Below are 10,287 nucleotides of genomic sequence, written 5' to 3' on the forward strand. Positions count from 1 at the left end.
GCACAAAAAGGCAGGACAAATCCAATCTGGCCAATTATCGCCCCATCAATCGTCTTGATCATCAATAAAGTGATAGAAGTGGTCATCGACAGTGCTTTCAAATGGCACTTACAGAGCAGTAACCTGCTCACTGATGTTCAGTTTGGGCTCTGCTATTTGGCTGCAGACCTCAGTACAACCTTTATGCAAATATGAACATGTTCAACAGGTGAGGCGAGAGTGACTGCCCCTGACATAATGGTACTATTTGACTGAGTCATCAAGGACCCCTGGCAAAATTGAAGTCAGTGGGATTGGGGGGAAACTCCACTGGGTGGAGTCACACCAAGCTCAAAGGAATATTATTGTGGTTGTTGGAGGCCAAACATCTCAATCCCAAAAAATCACTGCATGAGTTCCTTGGCCCAAACATCTTCAGTTGTTTCATCAATGACCTTCCCTCCAACATAAGCGTTCAATACCATTTGTGATTCCTGATAACAAAGATGTCCATGTCCACATGCAGCAAGACCTGGACAACATTCAGGCTTGGGGTGATAAGTGGCAAGTAACATTAGAGTCATGAAATGATAAGCAATGACCATCTCTAACAAGAGAGAATCTCTACCTCCCTTTGACATTCAACAGCATTGTCATTGCTGAATCCCCCATCATCAACTTCCTGGGGAGTTACCATTGACCAGAAACCTAACTGGACCAACCATATAAATACTATGATGACAAGAGCAAGCCAGAGGCTGGGAATTCTGCAGAAGCAGCCAGTTTGATCAGCACCCCATTTCACCATCTTTAAACATTCACTCCGTCCACCATCGGCACATAGTGCGTACCATCTACAAGATGCGCTACAGCAACTCGGCAAGGTTCCTTAGACAGCACTTTCCAAACCCACCACATTTGCCACTTAAAAGGACAAAGGGCAGCAGATGCATGGGAACATCACCATCAAGAAGATCCCCTCCAAGCCTTACACCATCTGGACTTGGAAATATATCACTGTTCCCTCACTGTCACTGAGTCCAAATCCTGGAACTCTCTCCCTAACAGAACTGTGGGTGTACCTACATCACATGGACTGCAATGGTTCACCACCAAGAACAAGTATGGATGGGCACCAAATACTGGCCTTCCCATTGACACTTGTATCCCATGAAAGGTTTAAAACTTTTTAAAATTAAAAATAGGAATGGCGATGTCAATATGGAACACAGATAGTTTGCATGTATTTTATTAGTCAATTCAATTTAATGCATTTTCTCTACAATCAACGCATCATTGAAATCAAATGAAAAATGTATATGAAATTGAGTGAAATTTGGTTCTGATGTGCTGCTGGTGCAGGAAGAGGAAGAAGGTAGGGAGGGAAAAGCTGAGATCTCTTTGCCCTGGATGAGCTGTCCATGAGTAGAAATCAGACTCCAGTTCCCCTGAGCTGTCATCCTTACATGATTGCTTCACAATTCCCCATCTTTCAATCCATCTGCCAAGAAGTATCATAGTATCCTCTTGGCCAAAGTCCTGAAACAAAAACTAACCAACAAAAAAACCCATTCTATAACAACTTCATCCAACAACATTGAGTAATACAAAGAAAAGTGAACCATTCACCCTAATGCATTTGCTTAATGTCTTTCTTATGGGTGTCTTTACCTGTTCCAATTCTCTTAGTAAGAGTTTTAACAACTCCAGGTTAAAGTCCAACAGGTTTATTTGGTAACAAATACCATTAGCTTTCGGAGCGCTGCTCCTTCGACAGATGGAGTGGAAATGTGCTCCGAAAGCGCTCCGAAAGCTAATGGTATTTGCTACCAAATAAACATGTTGGACTTTAACCTGGTGTTGTTAAAACTCTTACTGCGTTCACCCCAGTCCAACGCCGGCATCTCCACACCAATTCTCTTAAACAGTTTCACCCAGGGCTGCAACATGGCTGGTGGAAGACACTGAATTTGATCATGGGGATAATGCAGTTGGTCTTGCAGGAGATTCTTGAGCACTCTGGCCTTCAAGAACCCACTTTAGACACAACCACCTCAACATAGGGTGCAGTCGTCAGGGCTGGCTGGCTAGGCGGCAACAACAAGGGCGCTGGGAGAGTGGCAGGGGTGGGAGCACTAAAAGTGTACTTCTGAGAGAGGACAGTGAGTTTGTGCACCCCAAAATCACTGCCACTCCCCAGGGTGTTGCCTCAGCAATCCTAGTAATCTGCTGGAGGACTGATTGTTAGACTGCGGTGTGGACCTACAGGCCTACTTAAGGCATGGTTTAAGTCCATGCTGCATCATGGGCTAGGTCCACAGTGTTATCATGGAGGTGGCCTCCACTTCCTTGCTGGAAAGGAAGGCTTCAAGGTCTGTACAAAACCCTGTGTCAAGTTGGAGCTGGAATCCTCCATGCTCTTTGACAATAGCAAGAGACTTTGTGGCAGACCTATCAATGAATCAAACATAAGTGTGCGTTTTCCCATCAGTATCCTTCTGTACACTACCTAATCAACATTTTCATGAAGCAGAAGCCATCTGTGACCTCACCCTGTGATGAGCTGGCATATGAACTATCCTTACCTCCCACCTGGCTCATGCCTGGTGACTCACCACGCGCTGATCCCAACTCTACCTTATCCTCTGAAGTTCGCACAGTGTCAGTATCTGAATTGGTGGCTGCAATTGTCATGGTGAAGCTACATTGTCAGGTGAAGTGGTTCTTGGGTATCTGAAAGCAAAATTTCAGATGACTACGTGAAGTGGGCATGGATTGGAAAGCAAGATGTCTATGGTCACGTCATCTTCAACCTGCGCTTCATACAAGGTAGCAGGATGAGGGTGAAGTGAAATTTAGGAAGGTGCAGAAAGCAGGTTCATACCATCACCCCGAATGTTCTTGGTCACAGCCAGCCCCATGATGAGGAGCACTGTCTCTTCCCAAGGATTCAGTCGATACAGGCATAGCGGTCTTCTGCCTGTTCCCTGTGGTTTTTGGCCACCTTGTCCTGCAAGAAGAATGTATGCCAGTGAGTGTGTTGCAATGTTTTTAGATGAGGTTCCTTCCATCGTGCAATATGCTTTTTTAACCACCTTATCAACTTGTCATGTCACCTTTATGGATTTGTGCATATGGACATCAAGGTCTTTCTGCTCATCCACCCGTTTCAAAATCTTCCCAGTTGCAGTAAACAGTTTTTCTACATTCACCCTGAATGCTTCACATTTCTCCACATTGAACTTGATTTGCTTTGCTTCTGCTCATTTTGGAGTGGGTGCTCTCCAGAATCCTCGTCATTTATAAAAAGTAAAAAGGGCTCGATCCAGAATTGACCTTTGGGATCATTATACTTTTTACCCGGAGACTATCACCTTCCCTTTGATTCTGCTGCTTCTGCACAGGTGGTAAAGGTGCCCTTTGGCCTTCTAATGTGGAGATTGAGATATGGGCGTTGGGCCTGCAGTAATTTTAACTTGGTTCTGGTTGGGGTAGCTGCACCAGCTTTCCCACCAGTTGAGGACATTGGAAAGAGGATATACTTCAGAAGAGCCTATTTATGGGCATTTTGATTCTGCTGAAAAGAGAGAGATGTTGGCAAAGGTTTTCATCTTGCACTCATCATGACAAATACATGAATGCCAAATTTCAAACAATCACATCAACTCATATTACCGGAGAAAAGAGTGTTGATTGGTGGGCAAGTTGACTCTGATTGGCTGAGGTGTTGCCATGGAGAAAGCAACTCCTAAGTGATTCAAGAAAGGCACAAGGCTTGAACATATTCCTTTTGTTTGCAGAGATTGGGTCCCTGCGAGTGAATGTATGTCCCTTCTGGCAGGTGTAAATGAGCCACATTACAAATTTGACTGATTATCTAAAATTGGTTGTTAGGGTAGCCATTAATGCATTCAGGATTGTTCAGCAACTGCTGCCCAATCGCAGAATCCAATTTAACAGCTGACATTTTGTTTCGGGTTTGCAAGCGTGGGCTGTTTGCATTTCCAAAGCCAAATCCAAATCCTCCAGAGTTGCAACAACGTACTTTTGAGCTTGCGTTCTACCAGATTGTATTCTTGTACATTCCCAGGTCAAAGTCACTTGTAAAACGAATTTCAGCACCTGGTCCAACTAAACTATAGCTCCCCTTTCAGAGGAACAATCTAGCTTTAAGTAGCACGGGTTAACCTGAACTCAGGCTAGCCGCTCATGATTTGTACCCCTAACTTAGGCAACAAGCCTATTTGCATTTAGAAATATAGAAACATAGGAAGTAGGAAGAAGAATAGGCCATTCAGTTGTCTCTGCTGTCTCCTGCACCCTCCCAGACATGCACAACTTTGGGTCCTGTCAGCTCATGTGATTTGACCAGCTAACTCGGAGATTAAGTAGTTATATTTTATTACAAAGGGGAATCTTTCTGTACCTTCGAGTCCCTTCATGTCCAGCTGATGGCCAGTTGATGTGAGCTCTGGAAAATGGAGATCTCCCTTTCCTGTCTTAATCATCTTTAGTTTCTTTTTGCTTCCATTCGCTTCTTGCTCTACCTGCACAGGTTGCTCGCCAAGACCAATGTCGTCACTTTGAGCCTGAAACAAAGAACAAACAAATCTGCATCGCTAGTGGTGAGATCTGCCACGAATTCCAAATTCCAAAAAAATCCAGGTTAGATCATTATGATTTGATAATACACCTGGTTGCAACCAGATATGCCAGACTTTTCAACTCTATTCAAATCAAAAATTAGTTTAAAAACCGTCAAAATTGTCTTCTAAAAGTAATCATCCCACAATTTCATTTATTTTTCCGATGATTTTTCCAATTAAATCTTCTAATTCCATGTTACATTCAGGGCAGAATGTTGGCAACCTGCTCCCAGACCTTTGCTAATGCCGCTCAGAATACTTTCTCTGTGGGAAGACAATAGGTTTCGGCTTAGATCATTCATGCAATGATGTGGTTGAGCATGGGAGCTCACCAATATTGGAGATTATTGGCACGCATTTCTATCCCAGTACTCTGTCACATTCTGGCCCCACAATGTTCTTTATTTTGATAACAAGGTCCGGTATTGCTCAGTTAGTGGGATCACAGGAGTAAAAAGAAAAGTTGAATTTCACCAACGTAAATACAACATGTGCTATGACAGTGATCCCTAATCTTTACTGAGTCAGCTGATTGCTGCAACAAGATCACAACCATTGAGCTCAAAACACTGGGGTAGATAAGAAACACATACATGGTTCCCTCTCCTATCAGCTGTCCAATGACTCATACAGGAATGCGTAAGTTGTCATCAGACAAGGACAGGGTGATCTCAGAGTTGGATAGAATGCAAGAATTTCCATCGCCCTCACAAATGAAGAAGAACATGATATCAGGAGTGTCTGACATTTGTGGAATTGACGACAGTGCAAGTAATTACCTTTAGAAGAAAAGAATGAAATATGAAAAAAAAACAAGTAAAAAAAGTGGATAACAACTGGAAGAAAAAAGCATAATTTCTTTGAGGTTGCTGTCATCAGGTAACTGATATTCATTTAATCTACTTCAGATTCTAGGTAATATCTGGACCAACCCCCACCGTGGCAAAATAAACATTCGACAAATCTCTTTGTGTGAGACGGTCTGTAGAAATCTGACACATTGCGCTGCGAAAAACATGTGCTATTTCAATTCTGTGTCCAGTGACCAGTCTATTCCTGGATAAGGATTCATGTGTAATATTATTATGCAATAGGATAGTACAATAAGATAGTTATAAACTAATTCTAGTCTAGGAATCAAAGAATGGCTGAAGGGCATCCAATAAAGAAAGCCGATTTTGAATTTTTGAATAAAACCCACTTGTGACACTAACAAATAAACTTTAAAACTTTAATGCTACCCTGTCTGAGTGCCTTTTGCTTACATTTTCAAAATTATTGAAGGTTTTTATATTCTTGGCCTAAGATTAGTCCATGGAACATTATGACCACTTCTAAAATGCAACTTGTCAGGGAACGATCTTCTTCTCTGTGCAACATCCTTGATTATTCCAGAGTTTCTGAAGTACAGTTTTTGCTGTAATTTTACTCTGGGCAGGGTGAGGAGGCAGGCCCTAAGCCTACCTCAGTTGGAACAAGGATCAAACCCTGTGCTGTTGGCATTGTTCTGAACCACATGCTAACCATCTAACCAATTGAACTAACCTGCCTTCCACGGATAATTAATGTGGATGATATGTTAGTTTGAGAAGTTGAAGTTTTCATCGTTGTGGGTTAGGGAAATAATTCAGAACAGGTGGTTCTTCACCTTGCTTTGACGCAAAAAGAAATTGTGGAATAACTGGATATTGTATGTGACCTACAATATTTCCTTAGGTTCTTGAAACAATAGTTGCATCAGACCAAAATAAATGCGTCAACATCTAAGTAATAATTATATTCAAATTTCATTCCAATATATCATGATTAAAGCACTGATTTTATTTAAGCAATAAGAATTGTTTATGTTCATATAGCATCCAATTCTAAAACACATCTATCCCTGCTAAATACAATGAAGAAAGTGCATATGGACTCAAATATATCAGAAAGAGAAGTGACAATCGATGCCTTTGACTGCATGAGGAACCAAGAGGCCCTAGCAAAACAGAAACCAATGGGGGTCAAAGGGATTGGAAGTCCTCTGGTGGTTGGAGCCATACCTCACACTAATGAAGATGGTTGTAGATGGTGGAGGCTAATCATCACAGTCCTAAGAAATTACTAGAGCAGTTCTTTGGGAAAGCATCCTTGGCTCGACTATCTTCAGCTGTTTGATCAATGACCTTCCCTCCATCATAAAATCAGGATTAGAGTGTATTGCTGACTTCAGAGTGTTCAACTGCATCCACAACTCCTTCAATCACAAACTGGATCAATGTAATGGAATTCCCTGCCTAACACCATTGGTGACAACACCACCAAGAAAAGAATTTCAGCAGTTTAAGGAGAAGATTGACCACCACATTTCTAGGGAAATTTTGGATGGATGGTAACATTGCCAGCACTGCCTAAATCCTAAGTTTTTTTTTTAAATATAAAGAACCGTCTGCAAATGTCCAGCCAGCCTAATTTGGTATAGCACCAGTTATTGCACTATTTAAAGCCAGCCTACACCCTTTAAAGGGGTTTCAAAATTTCCAATGTTGCACTAGAGGCCATGGTCAAGGAAGTTCAGAGAAGAATGTGCTCTATCTCAAGGGGAAAAGACAAATTCTGTGAAAACGATGGGAGCCGATAACCTGGGTGGTCAATGCCAGGGGCTAAGCTTGATGACCTGGGGGCAGTGACACAAAAAGGTTGATAAAGGCCATCTTCGGACGCCTCATCCCACTAACTTTAGACTAACCTTAGACACTCCCATCACTCAACTATCTACCAACAATCTCTATAATTCAGAACTGATACCAAATATTCATAACATCACCTCACCCGCACACACTTAGCACCACTGCCAGCTTCACACCCACATTTCACAGACTGCCAGCCATGTCAGCCATAACATCCAACAGATTGCATGTCAATCGCTGAAACGCTTCCTTTTCTTGCAGGACAAGGTGATACACAACCAGACACAGCAGGTGCTGACAAGCAGGAGACAGGAGCGACTGCCTGTACTTACCTTCCTGGAGGAGACAGTGTGACATCACTGGAGTAGCAATTTCTAAGGCTGTACCCAGTAGCGGAGCGGAAACTATAGAAGATTTTGATATCCTCTTACAAAATCCTTCTGCTCACACCCAATGCCTTAACTTCATCATTCCTGACAAAGTCCTTTGATGTATCTGGTGCCTTCCCAAATGAGTCTTCTCTATTTTATTTGGTCACAAGCCAAGGTTCCCCATGATTCAGTGGCTATGCTTGATCTCTTCAGAGATGCTTTGAGTACATCCCTAAAATGTTTCTGGTGTCCTCCTGGGATTCTCCTGCCACAACCCAGTTCAGAGTAGAGCAATTGCTTCAGGAGTCTGGTGTTGGACGTAAGAATGACAGGTCCTACCAAGCGGTTGGCTTGAGAGAGGATCACCTTTCTTGCCACCAGGTTTGAAGGGCCTTGTGATGTACCATAAGTGTTTTTTCTCCAGTGCTTTGAGATGCCTGATGTAGACTGTCCAAATCTTAGAATCATATTGGAGACTAGTCTGAAAGTAGTTGATGTGATGTGGGCAGAGTCTTCCCTCTGCTAACTACATGCTTAACCATGCATGATTTAGAGACATAGAATCATAGAATCATAGAAACCCTACAGTGCAGAAGGAGGCCATTCGGCCCATCGAGTCTGCACCGACCACAATCCCACCCAGGCCCTACCCCCACATATTTTACCCGCTAATCCCTCTAACCTACACATCCCAGGACTCTAAGGGGCAATTTTTTTTTTAACCTGGCCAATCAACCTAACCCGCACATCTTTGGACTGTGGGAGGAAACCGGAGTACCCGGAGGAAACCCACGCAGACACGAGGAGAATGTGCAAACTCCACACAGACAGTGACCCGAGCCGGGAATCAAACCCGGGACCCTGGAGCTGTGAAGCAGCAGTGCTAACCACTGTGCTACCGTGCCGCCCCCATATTAAGACCTTGGAGATGGAGTTGGGGAGATTTACTGGAATGGTACCAGGACGAGGCCACAGATGCTCCACCACCAGACAGTATGGCTGGAGCACTGAGTTTGGCAGTGCTGGCGTCAGATGATTGACATCATAGTCTGAGCATCCTGCGCACATTTGGTAAATGATAACAATGTGTCAACACCCTCATCAGCATAATGTCTGGGAAGACCTGCACCACAATTACACACGTGTGCCATGTATGCAAGTCTGGATTCCCTGCGATCACCCACAGCACCCAAAATCAAACCAATCTGTCTTTCACACCTTACTGATCGAGACTCTGACTGAGGAATTGATTGGGAGAGAAAAAAAGCCATCATGAACATGTTCTGTCCCTAATGTTGCACAGAGTATAGTTTGGAATCAGATTTCTAAACTGCTAGATTATCATTGTGTGTTTAGACTTGGTAGGCTGTACTCTATTTTAAAAAGTAATTAAAAATAACTGCCACTGGCAAATTCTTAATGCTCAATAATATATTAAAATAAATCTTACTTACACCTAAAACAAAATAATTAGGATAGCTAAACTTAAATGAATTATAGTTGTCGCCTTCTGTCTCTCTCTCTTTCTATGTGTATGTTTAGAGACTTCCGTTTGTACCACATAAACTTCCAGTTATAAAGTTCAGTAGCCATGTTATTACCATGAGACCTGGTTGTTAATGGTAATTTTAAACTGTGTTTCAAAACATAAAATCATACTTATTCAATCCTTCAGAACCTCTGCATAGCTCCATAGCACCTTCTGCTTTACTGTGTTTTCATGATCCCATCCAGGTCCCACTGTACCAGATCCACCCTCAAACCGATCCTTCCTCCGATCCAACATACCGTAGTCCCGTGGTGCTTTTACCCACTTTTACCTACTTGCTACACATGATGGCCCAGCCCAAGTGGATAAAAGGGAAAAAGTTCAGGCAGAATCTGTAGAAAAGCTGAGAGCAACAGATGACAAAAAGAGAGAGTCCAGCACAAGACATGACAACTCAAGGAAGTACAACAGAAGCATAAGACAAGAGAGAAGATGAATAGAAGATGTAGACAAATACATACTTGAAGATGAAACAGAGTAGCAGAAGAGCACATTCCGAGATGGCTATAGATATAGAGAAACAAAGGAGGTGTTAAAGGAACAGAAGCAACTCCATGTAGATGACAGAGATAAGAATTGGAAAAACCTTTCAGTGATTTATCCTTTTTACGCATTCTAACAGACTTGAACATGGTACGCATGTCTTTAGGTATCATGCCTATTCCCTGTGACATTTCCATCATGCTTAATCTATCAGAATTTATCAAACTGCTCAAAGTAAAACAGCAAAGAGAATTGTGGCTCAAGAAGCGAATGGTTCTGACAGGATAATATGCATTATGTGACATAACATCCCTATTATTATAAAATTAGTATCCTCCAACTCACCATCACCAAAGGGACAGGTAGCACATAAAATAAAACATCACAATGGGACGAAACATTCTTGACACTTATGATAGGTTTGCTCCTCCTGATACACTGTAATGCTGAATTCACTGGAATTTTCAAGGTCACTGCTGGAGGGCATCTCATTTCCATTGGACTGGCATTTATACTTTACCACATCTTCAGAATCTGGTTAGGGTGGGCTTCTTTAAGCCTCAGCTATTTTCCTCTTGGCTCTGTTTAAA

This window comes from Mustelus asterias, chromosome 16 (assembly GCF_964213995.1).
Source record: "Mustelus asterias chromosome 16, sMusAst1.hap1.1, whole genome shotgun sequence".
Lineage (NCBI taxonomy): Eukaryota > Metazoa > Chordata > Chondrichthyes > Carcharhiniformes > Triakidae > Mustelus > Mustelus asterias.